This window comes from Babylonia areolata, chromosome 8 (genome assembly GCF_041734735.1).
Source record: "Babylonia areolata isolate BAREFJ2019XMU chromosome 8, ASM4173473v1, whole genome shotgun sequence".
NCBI classification, from domain to species: domain Eukaryota; kingdom Metazoa; phylum Mollusca; class Gastropoda; order Neogastropoda; family Buccinidae; genus Babylonia; species Babylonia areolata.
Genome location: NC_134883.1, coordinates 9,357,810 through 9,378,543, shown reverse-complemented (window position 1 = coordinate 9,378,543; position 20,734 = coordinate 9,357,810). Strand labels below are relative to the sequence as shown.

The following is a 20,734-nucleotide window of genomic DNA, read 5'->3' as shown; positions in this document are numbered from 1 at the left end:
TTGTTATTGTTCCATGTCCTGCAGAAATAATGTCCACAACTGGACGCGTACTGCAGGAATAATGTCGACAGCTGTACGCGTACTGCAGGAATAATGTCCACAGCTTTACGCGTACTGCAGGAATAATGTCCACAGCTGTACGCCTACTGCAGGAATAATGTCCACAGCTTCACGCGAACTGCACGAACAATGTCCACAGCTGTACGCGTACTGCAGGAATAATGTCCACAGCTGTACGCGTACTGCAGGAACAATGTCCACAGCTTTACGCGTACTGCAGAAGTAATGTCCACAGCTGTACGCGTACTGCAGGAGCAATGTCCACAGCTTTACGCCTACTGCTGAAGTAATGTTCACAGCTGTATGCGTAATGCAGGAATAATGTCGACAGCTTCACGCGTACTGCAAGAATAATGTCCACAGCTGTACGCATACTGCAGGAATAATGTCCACAGATGTACGCGTACTGCAGGAATAATGTCCACAGCTGTACGCGTACTGCAGGAATAATGTCCACAGCTGTACGCGTAATGCAGGAACAATGTCCACAGCTTTACGCCTACTGCAGGAAGTAATGTCCACAGCTGTACGCGTACTGCATGAACAATGTTCACAGCTTTACGCCTACTGCAGGAATAATGTCCACAGCTGTACGCGTACTGCAGGAATAATGTCCACAGCTTTACGCGTACTGCAGGAATAATGTCCACAGCTTTACGTGAACTGCAGGAATAATATCCACAGCTTTACGCATACAACAGGAATAATGTCCACAGCTGTACGCGTACTGCAGGAATAATGTCCACAACTGGACGCGTACTGCAGGAATAATGTCGACAGCTGTACGCGTACTGCAGGAATAATGTCCACAACTGTATGCGTGCTGCAGGAATAATGTCCACAGCTGTACGCGTACTGCAGGAATAATATCCACAGCTGTACGCGTACTGCAGGAATAATTTCCACAGCTTTACGCCTTCTGCAGGAATAATGTCCACAGCTGTACGCGTACTGCAGGAATAATGTCTACAGCTTTACGCGTAATGCAGGAATAATGTCCACAGCTGTACGCGTACTGCAGGAATAATGTCCACAGCTTTACGCGTACTGCAGGAATAATATCCACAGCTGTACGCGTACTGCAGGAATAATGTCCACAGCTGTACGCGTACTGCAGGAATAATGTCCACAGCTGTACGCGTACTGCAGGAATAATGTCCACAGCTGTACGCGTACTGCAGGAATAATGTCCACAGCTGTACGCGTACTGCATGAATAATGTCCACAGCTTTACGCGTACTGCAGGAATAAAATCCACAGCTGTACGCGTACTGCATGAACAATGTTCACAGCTTTACGCTTACTGCAGGAACAATGTCCACAGCTGTACGCGTGCTGCAGGAATAATATCCCCAGCTGTACGCGCATCTGAGATGTTGGCAGATGTTTTTGTTTGTTTGTTTGTTTGATGGGAATAAAACGAAAGAAGGAAAGAAAAGAGAATAAATTGAATTATATCCGTAATATCACTGGGGTAAAAATGTAATCCTCCTAAAAAGGTGTTTCGCGTACGTTTTTGCTCTCTCTCTCTCTCTCTCTCTCTCTCTCTCTCTCTCTCTCTCTCTCTCTCTGTGCCTTTCTATATCTCCCTCTGTCTCTGTCTCTCTCTTTCTCTCTGATTTATTTGCCTTTTTTTCCTATCTTTATCTGTGAATTATTACCAAGAAAAACATACTGCGTCTTGTGTTATATAATATGTGTAAACCCTTAACGTGAATGAACATTCGATTCGTACTTTCTCTGTCTGTCTGTCTGTCTGTCTATCTGTTTCTCCTTTGTCTGCTAATTATTATACCCTTAGCGTTTTGCTGATTTATTAATGATGTGATGTTGAAGTGTTTGCACATGCACATTACAAGAGCGCGTGGGCCTTAAACTCCCACCCACGAATATTACAAATTAATCAATCAGTGAATCAGCCTCCACGGTCTGTCGTCGCTGTTAATCTGCTTATTATTCTATATTATTCTGATATATTGTGATTGTTCTGATTATTATTATTATTATCATTATTATTATTGGCGTTAGTATTATCGTTGTTGTTCTTGTTATTATTATTTTCTTATCAGTACCCATGCGCCCTTATAGGCATCAGGCTGAGTACGGCAATGTCAAGATTTTAGTGCATGTGGAATGGTAGGGGGGCGGGAGGGATCTATACTATACTTATGTGTGTGTTAGTGTAGCGCATGAACGAGCGAGCGAACGAGCGAGAGAGACACAGAAAGAGACAAATTCTTTACAAGACAAATTCTTTGTTATCGAGGATAGTAGATAAGCCCTGAAACAGGGTCTACACTATACAAAACCACATTACATATGTCATTGCATGCACTCCACAGTGCTACGTAAGGTCATAGAATGCGAACACTATACTACATAATGGCATAAGCATGGTAAAAATAACACACACACACACACACACACACACACACACACAGAATGTATTCATGAAACGCTACGGCCCTATCTGAAGGCGTCAGGTGAACATTGATGAATAACTACACTATATCAAATAGTTTCCTGAAGCATATTAAATTAGGCCACAAATAGCTAAGAACACGTTCAATAACGGATTTCGAAAGCTTTATTGAAGTACAAAGCAAAGTGATTACAACAGCCTATTGTATTGATTTTTATTGCCCCATAAGTAAAAATCAGTCTGAACACTTGTTTGCCCACGGTACCTCTGATTCAACTCAGGGCAGGAGAGAGAGCGAGAGAGAGAGAAAAGAGAGAGAGAGAACGTGGCCACGTGCACGCCTCAGATCCAGGTATTTATATACACATGTCTTCGGCACGTGCTTGCGTGGTACGGTGTGTGTGTGTGTGTGTGTGTGTGAGTGTGGAGAATTGTGGTGTGAGTTAATTTGACCCATCCGGTGTTTGGCGGTAAAAATGCGCGCACGCGAGCTTGTGTTTACCTTGACTCGTTAGAGTATTTATTTCCGCGAGTGTTTGCTTACTTGTGATATATGTATTCTCTCTCTCTCTCTCTCTCTCTCTCTCTCTCTCTGTCTCTCACTGTGTGTGAGTGAGTGAGTGTGTGAGTGTGTGTGAGTGTGTGTGTGTGCAACACGGATGCTTGAGACAGAACCAGTTGATCGAACAGTTTGAATTCGTTATCCTCGTTTCTCAAAGTCTGACACCATCTCATTGACAGGTGTTCTGCTCACCGGCTCAAACAGCTGATGATTACTGTTCGAAAGCTGTCACGGGCCCTTCTGCACTTCCCACGTGAAGTTTACGTATAGACACATGCACGCACGCTGTCATGAACAGCCCACACACATACATACCGTTGCGTGTGCGTCAGTGTGTGTGTGTGTGTGTGTGTGTGCGCGCTTCTCTCTCTCTCTCTCTCTCTCTCTAAATGGCTCATGTGTTGTATGGCAGACGATAAGCGTCAATTCAGTAGAACAAGAGAGAAAGCAGAACCACCGTTGTTTTTTGTTTGTTTTTGTTTTTTGTTTTTTGTGGGTTTTTTTGTTGTTGTTGTTTTTTTTTGGGGGGTGGGTGGGGGGGGGGTTGTTGTTGCTTTTATTTTTTTTGTTTGTTTTTCGTTTTCCCTTGCACAGTCACACGAACAGTCATGGGTATCGTATTGTCTCCACAGAGAGACAAGACAAAAATCTTATCTTTTTTACGATTGTTAAACATAAGCCGATGTGGCTTTTTACATGCTGTTCTCGCCCATGAGTGGGTGGGGGAAAAACTAGGAAGAAAAGGGGTACGGTTTGTGTGTGTGTGTGTGTGTGTACACACACACACACACACACACACACACACACACACACACACACGAGCGAAGAGGGATTTTTTTTTTCAAAGGCAAATACAGCACATGGATTTTACAGTATTAAACTGAAGAAAACAGAGACAATAAGAATGCATATTGAGAAAGGAAAATAGGAAGAAAGAGGGGGAAACAGAGAGAGAGAGAGACAGTCACACACACACACACACACACACACACACACACACACACACACACACAGAATGTAATGAATAAAACAAACCTTTCAGGCACTTGTGTCCACTTCCGAAGTAGTCCACCACGCAGCCCACGTGGAAAGAAACGTTCATAAATAATAATAATAATAAATAAAAGTAAAAAAAAGAAAAGGAAAAATAAGGCTCACAGACACCTCAACGCTGACGAACCATGTCCACTTGAGCACAGAGGATTAGCTCAGCGTCATGACATACATACACCGTCATCCGAGTTGTCCGTGACTCAGTGATATACATACCGGCTGCCCAGAAGATCACAGTCAGCTGCTTTTGAACAGTTTCATTGAAAGCGTTTCCGACCAGATGTATACTATATCAAGATGATATAGATAATGGCTAATGTCATAAGTTAACAGTAACATTTAAAAGATTATCTTGAGTAGTAGGAAGCAACGAATTTTGTCAGTCTGACTAAAGAGGAAAAAAAAAAAAGAAGAGATTTTAATAACAACAAAAAACACCAAACAACTCTTGGTAAACTCGACCAAAGTTATGGACGAAGTATTCGAACGCTTCAAGGCATCGCAAAACAGTACTCCTTTCCCATTTTCGCTATAAAGTTCCCACAAATGAAACAGAAAACGCCAGGGCAGAGGCAGACTATTACCACAGCAGGTGTGCCCAGTTTTTTTTAAAGAAGACGTGGCCTCGCTTCCCCCCCCAAAAAAAACCACACCACAGAACAGCCGTATGTAAGAGTATACGCACAGCGGCACTGAAGGAGAACGCGCGTGCGAGTTGTCTTTTATATACACAGTTAGCCTCTCCCGCCTCTGGTATGGCGTCGTCGCACTCGCGCACGTGCTGAGTGTTGGATTTGTTGATGCTGTTGCTGCTGCTGCTGCTGCTGGCGGGTCACTAGCAAGTGAGTGTTTGGGGGTGGTAGGGAGGGTGCCTAGGTTGGGGGTCTGACCTTTTTGTCTGAGATTTCGTCACAGCTCGTTTTTATTTTATTTTTCTGTCGCGGACCAGCCTTGTTTTTGTCGGTTTTTTTTTTCTTCTTCTTCTTGATCTCGGCACAAGTAGTTTTTCGCTTCCTCTGATCCATTGGCTCGAAATACACTTCATCATTATTGGAATGGAATCCTCGTACTCCACCCCCTCCCCACCTTTCCGCTCTGTGTGTGTGTGTGTGTGTGTGTGTGTGTGTGTGTGTGCACGCGAGCGCATTGACAAGATGTATTGCGTTCTGTCAACCCAGTGTTGACTAAGAAAAGTGACTCAAACAAATTCCCAAGGAAAAGGTGAATAAGAAGAAGTGAGATTCTTTCTTCATTTTTTTTTCCCCTGACAGAATGATGAATATTTCATTGCGTCATTATTTGCGTGGTGTTTTTCTTCGTGTCCAAAATCAGTTTGCTGTGTGCCATGCGGTTTTTTCTTTTGAATTTTCAGTATCGATTTATTTTCTGTACAGTTGAACAGGCAAAAAAAAAAAAAGAGTTGTGCATGGGAGAGGGTGGGAGGGGGGAGGCGAAGGAGGTGGTAGGGGGCCGGGGAGGTGCGCGCGAGTTGTGTACACGTCCGTTTGCTTGGAAAGTCGTTTGATTTTCGCCTGAACCATTGAGTTCCGAATTTTAATTGAAGCCCCCGAAAACGGAGCGTGGTTGCATACATGGCGGTGTAAAAACGGTCATACACGTAAAAGCCCACTCGTGTACATACGAGTGAACGTTGGAATTGCAGCCCACGAACGAAGAGGAAGAAGAATTGAAGCGACTTCGAACAGCGGTTGTATTTCAAAACATCCAATACAAATTAACAGAGGATTTTCACCTTGACCCAAGTTCAAGGTCCAGTTTGTGGACTGGAAAAGGATAAATTTCGTTGAATGTTCCGTCGCACATACTGGTGATTGTAGACATATTGTTGAAATAATGACATCACATTTGAATGTTATCGTTTAAATGGCAGGAGAGGAGGGGGGAGGGGCGGGGAGATGAATGGTGAGTTAGGGGAAACAGCATGTGGAGAAAGAAAAGATATCATGCTGCTTTCTGGAATCATTTAGTGTAGTTTGATTTTTTTTTCTTTGTCTTTTTCTCCCATACCGTTGTGAAGAGGTACCAGGGCGTTCAGCAGATTCTCCCAGGTCTGCCGGTTGTGTGTCATAGCGTCTTCTTCATCCTCTTGTCTTCCTCAACTCTCTGAAGAGTCACTGGGGAACAGCACAAAAGAACTGTTCACCGGATTCCTCCAGGTGCCAGTTCCATTGCTTGGTTCTAACTTTTTGACAGTTACACGTGACTAAATGCCTACGTTGACCGAACTACGCCATTGGTCAGTTCCATACTCCATACAGTTAGTAGCGGGTTACGACCCATACTGCTAGGCTCCTCCGTCCGAGCAATGCAACAGGCTCCAGGTCTGTCAAAGCCTGTGCCTTTACGAAATGGTTTTCCCCGTCCATTCTGACCATATCAGCGTACCTTTCTTTTCTTAGCTGTTTAGAAAAAAGTGAAGACAAGAAATCCAAAGTGTTGGACTCTGCAAATGGTTTTCCTGTCCATTCCGGTCATACCAACGTACCTTTCTTAACGAAACTGCTTAGAAAAGTAAAGAGAAGAAGGTGAAAAGGAACGCGTTGGTCTGTGCAAATGGTTTCCCCGTCAATTCTGCTCTGTCAGTCCTTGGGGTTGTTTTTTTTTTCTGTCTGCCGGCCGGATAACACGAGGCACACCGATATTTTGTCCACCGATCAAGCTCGAATTTGGCACGCCAGCCAGTTCCAGTATCCTCTCCCTGGTGATCGGATCATGTCGAGCGGATCGGAGACGGAGAAGGAGGAGGAGGAGGAGGTGGTGGAGGGATTGATGTGGGTAGGTGCCGGGGAAGGCTTTGTCCCAGACCTGTCTGTGAAGGGCTTTACGTGGTGCCCACCAGGGCGTCGGATGTATGTATTTATAAATCCCCCATCACCCACTTTGTTTCCCCATTTCTTCTCTCCCCTCCCTCCCCGATAAACTTGGTGTGAAGACAAACCCATTGTTATCTCGCAGACAAGTCGATGTTTTATCTTCTTCCATTACTAAATTCGTCGTCTGCTCCCCCCTACCCCCTCCCTAGCGCCCCCCAACACCTTCCCCCTTCACCCCCACCTCCTGCGGCCCCCACCCCTGGTTCTGCCCTTACCCCCTCCTTACACACACACGCACGCACGCACGCACGCACGCACGCACACACACACACACACACACAAAGACACACAGACAAACATGCATAAATGCCCCCCTCCTCCCGCGCACATACACACACACACACACACACACACACACACACACACACACACACACACGACGTTGTTGGCAGTGCTTTACATGCAGTAAAGTAGGGTTTCCATCAGCCCCCCCCCCCTACTCCTCCTAAACACACCTCACATCCCACACACTACAGAGACCAGTAATGGATGGTTGACAGTGTGACTGTGTTCCTTCCGGGAACTGATGCTCTCCCTTGACCTCTCCGATCCCCACACTGCCCTGGCCCCGGGGTGTCCATGGATCGATGGACCCTGTGGTGAGAGGTGGGTCGTCATGACATGTGAGTGTGTTCTGTGGAGTGGGGTTGTGTGGGGTAGGGTGTGTGTGTGTGTGTTGGGGGGAGGTTGGGAGGATGGGGGTGAGCAGGTGTTCGGAAGCGAGTGTGTGTTTGTGTGTGTGTGTGTGTGTGTGTATGTGTGCTTGCCTACATGTGTGTGTGTGTGTGCTTGCCTACATGTGTGTGTGTGTGTGTGTGTGTGTGCAATATCCACAATTTGCCCCCCTCATAACGGAATGAGTAGTGTTCACAACAAGACGTGGACGTTCACTCCGCCAGTCACACAGAGGAGTGGAAGGGGACAAAATATGAATATCGCCGTGTGTGTGTGTGTGTGTGTGTGTGTGTGTTAAGGTGGGGCAAGTTTTGCTTCAGGATTGTATGACTGTTTGATTCTTAAAAAAAAAAAAAAAAAAAAAAAATTAAAGACGTCACTGCGTTCTGACAAATCCATACACGCTCCATCTCAAGGCAAATGCCCGACAGCAGCATAACCCAAACGTGTTACTCAGGCCTTGAGCGTATGCGTGTATCGATATCCGAGCGGATTTCTTCGACAGAATTTTGCCAGAGGACACAGCACTATCGTTGCAGTGGGTTCTTTATCAGTGCGCCAAGTGCGTGCTGCACACGGGGCCTCGGTTTATCGTCTCATCCGAATGACTAGTCAGACAGGCGGTTTGATTTTCCCAGTCAAACCTGGGAGAAAAGGCGAGAGCGGGAATGGAACCGAGACCCTCACAGGCACTGTATTGGCAAACAAGCATCTTAATCATTCCGCCACCTTCCTCTGTTGATCGTCTAGTCGCTCAGTTTGGTTTTTCCAGTCAAATAACTATGGGAGTAAGGGCGAGAGCGGGAATCTCAACCAGACCCGTGATGATGGAGTCTCCGTCGGTCCGACGGATGAGTAGGCAGGCAGACTTATCTGTCGGTGTGTGTCCTCACATGGGAGAAGAGGCCGATTCTGGCAGCACTTCCCACAGGTGTTGCAAGGGAAAACGTCTCCAGAAGTTGAGCCCTGCTTCCTTCGCTCACGCTTCTCCTTAACGGCCACCGTTCTCTTGTTTTCAAACGTCTTTATCCTACTAGAGCACATCCTCTTCCAGCGAGAGCGGCCAAGGGCATCAGTTTCCCAGGAAGCGATGTCTGTGTCACAGGTTTTGAGGATTGTCTTCAAGGTGTCCTTGAAGCGCTTGCAGGGTCTTCCAAGTTCACGGTGACCTTCCTTCAGCTGGCCATACAAAAGCATCTTCGGGATCTTGTCTGTCATCCGGACAACGTGTCCTGTCCAGCGTAGCTGGCACTGTATCAGCAAGCTTTCGATGCTGGGCAGGCCGCACCTCTCTAGGACCTGGAGGTTAGAGACCCTGTCTTGCCACTTTATGCCGAGGATCTTTCGTAGGCATCTCTGGTGAAACTGCTCAAGTTGTTGAATGTGACGGCGATACGTCGTCCATGTTTCACAGCAGTACAACAAGGTGGTCAGCACAACAGCTCTGTAGGTTTTGATTTTGGTGCTGACCCAGACCCGTACGGACACTGTATTGGCAGATAAGTGTCTTAACCATTCTGCCACCTTGCTCCTTCCACATGGCGAAAATGGTACACAGTACAAAATGGGAATTAAGATTAATGTTGTCTGACTAAAAATGAAAGTTGTACTTCGGTATCATCCACATAAATGTATTGTCATGGAGACGATAGATCACAGACACACACACACACACACACACACAACACTCACACTCACACACACCCCGTTATATTGATGGTGTGGAAACAAAGGACAGTTGGTGTATGCATTGCATGGTCCTTTCATGGTGAAGTAGAATGGGGCTCTGATCATGACAGTCTGGTACCAACTAGGTTTGCGTGGTGGTACAAAGGCATCGTGAGTTTGTGGAACCGCGGGCTTGTAGTTTTGGTGACCACCATGTGCGTACATCCGTGTGTGTGTGTGTGTGCGCGCGCGCGTTCGCGCGCTTGTGTGTGTGTCTTTGTGAGTGTGTGTGTGTGTGTGTGTGTGTGTGTGTGTGTGTGTGTGTGGCCTGTTGCGGGGAATCTTGCTAAAACTCGTGTCCTCCGAATGTTTCCATCCTCTTGGGAAATCAGAGTATCTGCCAGTGATGTTGAAACAAGCACATTTATGAATTGATAGAATGGCAAATGTTTTATTTTAGAATACAGTTCATCTGACTGAAAATCCAACGCTTTAACCACTCAGCTATTGCGCCCGCTGGACTTTCAGTCTGAGGGTCCCGGGTTCGAATCTCGGTAACGGCCCGTGGTGGGTAAAGGGTGGAGATTTTTCCGATCTCCCAGGTCAACATATTATGTGCAGACCTGCTTGTGCCTGTACCCCCTTACACAAGCAGAAGATCAAATACGCACGTTAAAGATCCTGCAATCCATGTCAGCATTCGGTCGGTGGGTTATGGAAACAAGAAAATACCCAGCATGCACACTCCCAAAAATGGAGTATGGCTGCCTACATGGCGGGGTAAAGAAGAAGGTCTGACTGAAAATAACTGTTCGCGTGATTTATCATGTATTTATTTTCCCTTTCAGGAAATCCCTTTTTCTTTCTTTCTTGTTTGTCTTTCTCCTCTCCTTCCATCCACCATTCTCTGCTTGTTCTATTTGCGCTCTCTTTCCTTTGTTTTCTGTCGTTTTTACAGGACCTATAAAGTAGATTGACGTCATTTGTCGGAATGTCTGGTTTTCATGGAAATGGATGATATTATTAATGTTTCCTGGTGAGCCGTCTCCTATTTTGTCATCAATTATGCGATAAAAGAGGGAGTAAGAAAGAAAGAAAAAGTGTTAGATAACGAATGTGTTCGAGAGGAAGGGGGTTAGAGGTGTGGGGTGGGGGCGTGATGAAAAGAAGAAACAGGCGAAAAGAAAGGGAAGAAGAAGAAAAAAACCCACAAGAAACAGAACAAAACAATAACAATAAAACAATGAGAATGATTGAGGTCGACACCTCGTCATCAATGCTGGCATGACCGTTTCCGCGTAGCTTTCCAGCCGAGCCCCTGCCTGTCTGTTAAGGTCACTTCATGGGCGGAAACGTGAATTAAGGGATTTGCATGGATAATATGACAAATAGGAGGGGTTTGGGAGGGGTTAGGGCGAGAGGGGGGGGGGGGGGGCAAGGGGGGGGGTGAAGCGGGGAGGGGGGAGCACTGGGTTAGGGCGAGAGGGGGGGGGGGCAAGGGGGTGGTGAAGCGGGGAGGGGGGAGCACTGGGTTAGGGCGAGAGGGGGGGGGGGCAAGGGGGTGGTGAAGCGGGGAGGGGGGAGCACTGGGTTAGGGCAGGGGGGGAGGGGGAGCACTGGGTTAGGGCGAGAGGGGGGGGGGGTGAAGCGGGGAGGGGGGAGCACTGGGTCGCAGATCTCTCGTGTCTCTCGTCTTTTATTGATAACTATCATTGTGGCATCTTCTCACCGTCGCCTTGCTTTCCCGATCGCTGCCGAGATTTTCCTCGTCAGTTCCGGACAAGTAAGAATGGTCAACGCATGGAATTGAAAGATGGAAGGTTTTGGGGGGGTTGGGTGGAGGAGGGGGCGTGGAGGGAGAGGTATGACAGGGTGTTGTGGTGGACTTTTTCTTTTTTTTGTTGTTGCATATTTCTTCTCATCACCCTGTCTCTCCCTCACCCCCCCCTCCCCGTCTTCCCTACTTCCAGTCCTCACCCCACAGCCCCATCCCTCATCCCCTTTATTCGATCTTTATCACAGGGTGCACCTACCCCTCTGTTCCTCCTATCTTACTTTCCTCCATCCCTCCCTTCCTCCCTTTCGCACACACACCGATTCCATTGGTGCCATTTGTCTTCTGGCCTGGTTTTTCCCCGAACACTCCGGCGACATCGAAAATGATAGAAGAATCATGAAGGAGAAAAAAAAAGGTATTCAGTTGGGGGGTGGGGGGCGGGGGGGCGGGGGGGGAGTCCATTCTCCGCCAGTCATTTGTTTTGTCGCTTGCCCAACAGAATTACACCAAAGTATATTTACAATGTCTGGGTAGAAAATTACCGAGGGTGGTTTGTTTGGGTGGAGGACGGGAGGTGTGTTTGTTTGAGGGGAGTAGGGGGGGGGGGGGGGGGGGGGGGTGTTGGGGAGGGTGTCGAGCTGTATGACAACTCTCCTATACCTCATCTTTTATCAGCAGTGTTTCATTGCTTCCCGTTCATTCACGTGTACAAGGGTGTAAATGTTTTCATCAATCGATCATTTTTATTTTATTTATTTATTTAGAATTCTTGGAGTTCCCGCGCGGCAATCAGTAGGGGTATCAGTAGCTCAAGGAGGCGTCACTGCGTTCGGTCAAATCCATATACGCTACACCACGTCTGCCAAGCAGATGCCTGACCAGCAGCGTAACGCAACGCGCGGCAATAAGGTGAATAAGACTGTGCTGGGATATCGTTTACAGACTGAGAGCGAGGCAGTTCAAAAATCACCTTTGTTCGAACGTGATACGGCTTTCTGATGACACGTTACTCATTGCTTTGACAAAAAACTTTTTTTTTTTTTTTGCGACAACCTCAAATATCAACAACTACAATGACACACACACACACACACACACACACGCACGCACGCACACGCGCACACACACACACCAACAGCAACTACCCATTTTTGCACGTGTATCCAGTTCGGCTACAACAAAACCAGCGTGGTTGGAAAGGTCTTCATGCGGTCCACCTGTCCTTTCAGTTCATCGAGCACAATGTAGACAGGGTGCTGTTCAGGTCACCCCTTGGACAGACGTGAGGGAATTGTGTGTGTTCTGAACACCGAACCACGTAGTAATCTGTACACGCCAACTCAGTCCTCTTACACCTTGAGATACATTCACATGCTTCAAGGTGTACAACACACACACACACACACACACACACACACACGCACTCACACACACACACACACACACACACACACACACGCACACACACGAGAAAGAGAGAGAGAGAGATTCCTCGGATTCTAGTGCGAAACACATAGGAAACGAAAGACAGGGAATTGTTCAGATTTGAGGTCCCGAGCTTTGAACACAAGTCCTTAGACACTCAACGACGCCATCCCCACAAACTGGCGCGCGCTGAGCCAGAAGCTGGGAGAGAGAGAGGTGGTGGAGGGGTGGGGGTGTTACGAGGTCCCCCTCCTGAGTGTTCTGTGTGTCTCTGGCTTGATGGCGTTTGTCACGGAACGATGTTGTCCCAAACCTGGCAGAAACCACACCGCCCCTCATTGCGGAATCTGAGCGCCCGTGAGCGACACCTCAAGTGTTGAAAAGACGCGTGGTGACATCCGTGCAGACTGAACGTGTTTGTCTGTCTGCGTCCTTCTTTCCTTTTCTTCTTCTTTTTTTTTGGGGGGGGGGGGGGGGGGGTGCGGGGGCGCTGGTGGTTAGGGAGGGGGGAGGGGGAACAAAAGAGAGCAAGGGAAGGTGAGAGACAGAGCATGAATCGTTGAAAACGTTCTCTGGAGAGAGAGAGAGAGAGAGAGAGAGAGAGAGAGGTGGAGAGGGGCGGGGGGGGGGGGGGGGGGGGGGCGGTTGAGGATTAGCATTGTGGATGCCCGGGGGAGGCGGAGTGAGAATGTTTGTTGTTGGTTGGAAAGCGTTTCCGCAAACTGGCTTGTGCCGCGGACTCGTTGATTAAATCAAGCTGATGAGTTTACAGTGTCGATGCACTGTACAAGATACCGGGCTCGCTGGAAGGGTCTTTTGTCAGGAGAATCCGACCATTTTCCAAGCCCTCCTCCCACCGGCCCCCACTTTGCCCATACGCACCTCCCCCCTTGCCCCCATCCAACTCCCCCCAGAGAAATCAGCGCTATTATCGCCGGGGTAAGAAGGAGCAGCTTGGTGCGTGTCCACAAGATGTGCCCTGAAATCCAATCCTCTCTGGAGGAGCTCTTCAGCCAGGGTGGACGAGGGGATGAAACGGAGCAGAAGAGATATAAAAGGTGCAAGCGAGGGAGAGAAGGAAGGAGTGAGGGGGTAGGGGGTCAGATCTGTTGGGGACTGTGTGTGTGTGTGTGTGTGTGTGTGTGTGTGTGAGCACAAAATGGATTGGCTTTTCCGATTGTGTTGGCCTTTGTGTGTGTGTGTGTGTGTGTGTGTGTGAGCGCAAAATAGATTAGATATACGGATTGTGTTGGCCGTGTGTGTGTGTGTGTGTGTGTGTGTGTGTGTGAAATGTTGCGTAGCGTTTCGATTTCACAGAAACGCTCTGTCCCCTCCAGGAAGATAGCGGTTTGGATAAGGTTTTCTCTCCTTCTCTCGTATTGGCAGATATCTCATGTTTTCTGTCAGATGAATGGAATCGCTCTCTCGTGCTGAAATAGCCGTGGGATTAGTGTGTGTGTGTGTGTGTGTGTGTGTGTGTGTGTGTGTTGTTCGGGCATTCGACAGATGCTAGAAATGAGATGGTAAAAAATGGCTCTATGCAGAACGGAAACAAACAAAACATATGTGAGTTTCTTTCATGGTTTGAATTAGGTATTCACTTGTCCGGTTTTGTTTGTTTTTCTTTTTTGTTTTGTTTTTGTTTGTTTTTGTGTGTTCCCTTTGGGAAAAGCAAAAATATTGCTTTAAATCTTCCCCTCTGTTCTGATGAAGAGAGAGGGGGGTGGAGGAGGGAGGGAGGCCGGGTGGTGGTGGTGTGAAAATTAATCTCTGCGAGCATTTCACTAGAACAAATGAACATGGTATGTTTGTCACTTTGATAGATTTCTCTTGCCTTTCCTCTCTCTCTTCCTGACCCTGTCTCTCTTCTCTCCTCCCGGGGACAAAACCTCTCTCTCTCTCCTCTCTCTGTCTCTGTCTGTCTCTCTCTTTCTCTCTGCGTGTGCCTTTGTCCACTTCTCCGACACTCCAGGGATGTGTTGTTAGATCATCACAGCGCAAAGTTGTTGGGTTTTTTTGTTGTTGTTGTTTAGTTTTTTTTTGCGTCGCAAATGTTGCAAGTCTGAGGGATAAGCGTCAGAGTTAGGAACGTTCTCAACGCTACGCACACTGCGCTGCTAGGATCGCTCGCTCATATCAAGCGACCCAGCCCAGGGTCCCACTTCTGGCCTTGGGTTCCTGATTCAGACCTCCTTGCCCACCTCCACCCCGAGTCCCTCCTCCGTGTTCCCCTTCTTTGTCTGCCTCTTTTCAGCAGTCTGGTTTCACGCTTCCTGACAACATACAGCCTCTTGGTTCAGGGGTCCTTGTTACCCCAGTCACAGCCTCCACCCCCCCTCTCTCCCTTCCAGGCTTTGACTTCGTTCCTCCTCCACCCCTGTGCGCTTTCGGTTTCCAGACTCTAAGTTCCTAGTTCGTGGTTTCCTGTCTGGGTACTGACATCCTGACCTGGACCCCAATGTCGTGACCTTGTCACCCTGACAGCAAAGTCTTGACTTTGGCATCATGACGCAGTTTCTTGACCTTGGCACCATGACCCCAGTGTCGTGGCCTTGGCACCCTGACAGCAAAGTCTTGACTTTGACACCATGACGCCAGTTTCTTGATCTTGTCACCCTGAAATCAACGGCTTGACCTTTGCACCATGACCCCAAAATCGTGGCCTTGGCACCCTGAACCCACCACCCTGACCTTTTCATCATGACCACAAAGTGTATTCTGACTCCAGCTCCCTGACTTTAGCTCCATGATACCAGTTCACTGACTGACTCCAGCTCCCTGACTTCAGCTCCATGATACCAGTTCACTGACTGACTCCAGCTCCCTGACTTTAGCTCCATGATACCAGTTCACTGACTGACTCCAGCTTGCTATATCCTGAATTCTTCTCTGTCCGTCCCTCCGGCTTCCCCTCCACCCACCCACCCACTGTCCACACACACACACACACACACACACACAAACTACCCCCTCAGCCTGTTCAGCTGACTGGAAGAATGTGATTAGGGATGCGGTTGGTGGTCATTTCCGGTTAAGATCATTTCCACCCCGATTTCCTCCTCTGTCCCAAGCCTGTGGTTACCTGGGCTTGATGAGGCTATCGATCAACCCTACCCCCCCCCCCTCCACACCCCCTAACCCCCACCCCTTACCCCCTTAGACTAGAGTGATCGTTAGTTGGGTTGTCTTGACCCCAGCCGTGTGGCAATCGATGAGGTGTCCAATACTACCGTGGGCTTTATTTATGAGGAGTGTAGCGGCTTGTGATGGTGTTGATCACAAATCCTCTTTATGGGTAGGAAATATTTTGCATGGGTGTTGTTGTTTTTTGTTGTTTTTCTTCTGCTAACTGCTTCTTGTCCGTTGTAGATCAAATTACCGAATAAGCTTTGCTGTCGTCATCTTTATGTGATTGACGCTCGGGTTAGATCTAGATAGATAGACAGATAGATATATAGATAGATAGATAGTTTCCTTTTTATGTTACGAGAGACATGTTGTGTTGAGTCCTCTGTTGTTGTTGTTGTTGTTTTTGTGTGTGTTTTTTGTTACTCTTTCAACATAGGAAAAGCAAAACCGTGATATCCCGTAATGACTGTCATCAGTAGTTTGTTTTCTTTATTCCATAGACGGACTAGGAAAAGAAAGTGAATCTATGAGGGGAATTCATAACATTCAAGTGTTATTCTTTTATGGCTCCCTTTTTTTTCACCCCTTTAATTCTGAAACTGGGCATTAAAAGAAAATAAACCAATGAGAGGAATTCGCATTACTCATGTGTGTTCTTCATTTAGGGATCAAAAGAAAATAGATCAGTGATGGGAATTTTTATATTACTCATGTGCTCTTCTTTTAGGACTCATAAAATAATTAATCGGTCAAATGTCCACGCGCGAACGATCGTCTTTCACAAACTAAAAGAAAATTGATCAGTATTGTGTTTGGTTATGTTTAGTAACGTGTTGCAACGTTTCTGTGCGTGAAGAAATTTGAACAACTGACCCCCATGAACAACAGATCTCCTGTTACCAAGGGGTTCATCAACTGTGATTTTGCACCCGGATATGCGTTTATCACTACATCCAAAAGACTATCACCAATTATTATTATGACTATTTTCTCCCTTTCTGTTCTGTCTGTCTGTCTGTCTCTCTCTCTCTCCCTCCCTCCCCCTCCTTCCCTCTTCCTCCCCCCTCTCACTCCCCCTCCCCCCCCCCCTCTTACAACCCCCCCCCTCCCCCTCTCTCTCTCATTCTCTCCAGATTACAGGGAAGAGGAGCTCGGTACCACACGTTGTCAGATCCTGCCGTCCAATTGCTTTAAAACCTCCTGTCTGACTAAAAGGCCGCTGCCCCCTCTCTTAGCTCCCGAATGGAAGGTTGTCGTCCGGTATAGCCTTCAGTGAAAGGCAGGCAGGCAGGCAGGTTGTCCGTTCAGACCCCTACCCCCACCCTGTAGCCCACGCTATCAGACGCCTCCGTTATATCCGGCCCGCAGTCACTCCATTGTCTTGGTACTGTCCCCAAGGTTTTTGAAACCACCACCGCTCGTGGCAAACCGTTCGCAGACATCACTGTCATCTAACCGTCCCCAGAGAGGAAGAGGGTGAAAACATTGGTGGAGGAAAAGAAGGGTGACAGAAGAGGGAAGAGGACGAGAAGGATGAATAGTGGTATTGTAGTAGTAGTAGTAGTAGTAGAAGAAGAAAAAGAAGAGGAGGAGGAGGGAGATGAGTAGTAGTAGTAATAGTAGTGGTAGTTGTTGTTGTTGTTGTAGAAGAAGAAAAAAAAGGAGGAGGAGGAACAAGAAGAGCAAGGACGACAACGAACTCCATTATCAATAGCAACACCACCACATACTGCCACCTCCCAGCCAAAGAAAGAGAGAGAGAGAGAGTGTGTGTGTGTTTATGAGTGAGTGAGTGAGTGAGTGACAGAGTGAAAGTAAAAATGTTTTGTCAGGCATCTGGCTAAAAAAAATTGACTGTTCATTTGTTTATGGTGTTTGTTTTTTGTTTGTTTGTTTTTGTTGTTTTTGTTTTGTTTGTTGTTGTTGTTGTTTTTTGAGAGAGAGAGAGAGAGAGAGAGAGAGAGAGAGAGAAAGTTGATAGTTGGACAGTTGGACAGTTTATTGGCACTACTTCCTTTAGATATTATGCCAAGGGTTGTTACATCACTGCTAATTAGACAAATCAAGCACGCAAAAAAACACGAACTAACGAAGCAACACAAACTTCACGACATCCGCCTTGTTTCTGCCGCCGGAACAAAAGAACACACATGCCCAATTAATTTTACCAGAGAAAAGCAAAACACCACAAGAAAACAGAGCAATGTAGGTCGAGTAAAACAACAACGAGTGGCTGAGTGAGATTACATCTGGGGCAACACAGACAGTACATTAATAAGAGAGATAACATTAAAACGAATGTCGTCAGTGTCGGCAGATTCATGGAGGGCTGTTGCTTGAGGGACGTGGTGGCGGTCTCCACTCTGGGAGGGACGCTCACTCAGTCTGGCTCCGCGACTAAGCCATTATTGTCGTTAGTAGGGGGCTTAGTAGGTGGTGTCCTAAGTACGTTAAAACAGAACAGGCACCACTGAACACCACCGAAGTGACTCAGCAGCAGTGCAGGGTCTCCTCTGGTGTGTGGCCTCCTGGCGACCTAACATCGATGGTTCCCTGTGGACTGCCGACGCTGGAACTACGACGGACAAACCCGGGTGTGGCCGTGTATGGGGGAATCTAAATGAGCGGCGTGGGAGTAATCCACTGAAACGGTGCAGATGACGGGGCAGCAAAAAACAAACAAACAAAAAAACAACAACAAAAAAACAATAAAAAAAACACCCCATTAAAACGAGGACAGGAGAGAAGACGAGTATACGAGAGAGAGAGAGAGAGAGAGTATTTATCGATGTGTTTTGCAAGATAAGCGAGAACAAACCTTTTTCTTTATTATTATACATCAAATACTCGCCCCCGAGAGAAATGAGTACAGTGAAAGGACATGAAATAATGTACATGGTAATGGAGTCATTTGAAGCGCACGTAGTCGCTCAGGTTACAAGCACACGTGAATTCCATAACTGACGAGCCAGAACATGATATCACAAATTATGACAATGCAATTTTAGAAAGCTTTCTACCAAAGAATACTGTTTTACATGGTTTCCACGAGAGAACGAACGAATGAATGAATGAATCTTTATTTTCCAACGGTGAAGATATTAGCACTCTGGCCGACTTACACATCTGCCGTTGTTCTAAGAGACACACAAACATGTACGCATATAAATGTAGTTATACTTAATACATGTATAATGTACGAGTATAACACAGCGTCAAACTGAAAGAGAGAAAGAGAGAGACAGACAGACAGACAGACAGTCAGTCAGCCACAGATTTCAGATTGTCTCAAGGGTGCTTTCATGTCAAAAACGACCAGAAAATGTCAGCCAGTTGCCGTGAGCCAGACAGCAGCTGGAGACCTCCAAAATGGTGGTTCCCAAACTATAAAACTCGGTTCAACTCTTCTACTACGATTTTGAACGGTGGACCGAGCACATGGATCTCTCTCTCTCTCTCTCTCTCTGTGTTTTACATATATATTCTTCATCTTCTCCCTTACCTTAATCACTGGGCCGCCGCACACAACTGCTCACCAGAATCCTCCAGGTCTGTCGGGTTATAAGTCAGAAGCTGGGTCTCTGCAGATGGTTTCCTGTCCACTCTGGAATGTTTTCAGCAAGGCCATTGAGTCTTGTTTCGTGGCCATGTTCCCTTTTCTCAACAGGTGTCAGCAGACACACAGATTTAAGCACACTTTAACCGGCTGCCCCACAGACAGATATACTCACACAGTCGCCCATGTACATCTCTCTCTTTGACTGGAAATTGCAAAAATCTATTAAAAAAAAAGAGAGAGAGAAAGCTGACCACCTTGCTTTTAATATTTTGAAAAGAACAACAATGCTAATTTCTTTCTTTAGTTTTGCTTTAACGTTTCTTTAAACAGGCGATCACAGATGAGAGAGAGAGAGGAGTAGATTGTTGACTTATATTTCATTGAGTTTGTTTTGTTCTGTGGTGTCAAACAAACACCCCAAAACGTACCTTGAACAATGTGTATAAAAAAGGTAAAGAAATCCAAACGAGAGAGAGAGAGAGAGAGAGAGAGACTTTATGTTTCTTTATTTCGTTATTAGTTTGCTTCTGTCTCCCCTATTCCTCCAACATTAAATGTTCGAGCGTGATAAAAGGGGATCCAGCACGCAATTCCCAAATCAACTGTTGCATTTGATTCCAATATATTTCTTCTTGTCTCTCTTTCTTTCCTTTTCTTTACAACATTGGTATCAAATAAGAAATGATCGAGTGTGAAATCCCATGTTGCCTTCTGACTTGTGTAAGAGAGGATAGGATGGAGAAATTGGAGTGCCACAGTTTAATCAACAGAGAAAGAAGGAAAGAATAAATAAATAAACAAACAAAAAAAAAAAAAAAAGCAAACCCAAAAAAACAAAACAAAACAACAAAGACAGATAAAGACGAAAAAAGGAACAAAAAAGAAAGATTAACAAAGACAAAAACAACAACAAAAAAGAAGAGCGGACACTTTTGATTGTGGAGGCCACGGCAGGGGAACTGACAATTGATTGGTTCGCCCCACACATCTCTTCGACCAATCGATAGGCAGTGAACGTCATGAAAAGGCCCCGGGAAGCTGAAGCTCTCAGCTCATTGGATGCCTCGTTCCTCCTCTTTTTATGGCGGTCTCTGAGGCGGGTGATCCTGAGCAATATCCATCTTTGTTCTTTACAGGTTATGAACTTTTTCTTTTTCTTGCCAGCCTTTTTCTCTTGACTTTTTTGTCTTTCGTTGCTTTTTTTTCTTTTTTTTTCAGTTTCATTTCTGTCTTTCCTCCGTTCTCTCTTTCTCAGTATGGTTTCCAATCTTTTCTTTTTTTTTCTTCTTTTTTTTTTAACACTTCTTTCTGCAGTTGTCGATTTCGACAGACTTGTTAAAGTGTCGCGAAGAGCAAATTGTCTTTCTGTCACCATCTCTGTTTCTGCCTTTCTCTTTCTTTGGGGTGTGTGACACTACTTTTTCCATTGGAAGATATTCCGGTGTGCGGCTTTTTGTTGACGGACGATAATAGTTGAGCGAGTGCATTTCTTCGACGGGATGCCGTGCCT

At 46.5% G+C, this 20,734-nt stretch overlaps 2 protein-coding genes across 2 annotated transcripts in view; one reads left to right on the top strand and one right to left on the bottom strand.

Moving 5' to 3' along the window:
- Positions 1–4,750, bottom strand: part of LOC143284520 (G-protein coupled receptor moody-like) — a 95,028-nt gene extending 90,278 nt beyond the window's left edge. Inside the window, exon 1 of the mRNA XM_076591230.1 lies at positions 4,080–4,750. The gene's annotated coding sequence lies outside the window, so the exon portion shown is untranslated. The remainder of the gene's footprint in view (positions 1–4,079) is intronic.
- The window catches only part of LOC143284519 (protein deacetylase HDAC6-like), a 302,600-nt gene that overhangs the window by 180,275 nt on the left and 101,591 nt on the right, over positions 1–20,734 (top strand). The gene's annotated exons all lie outside the window — the stretch shown is intronic.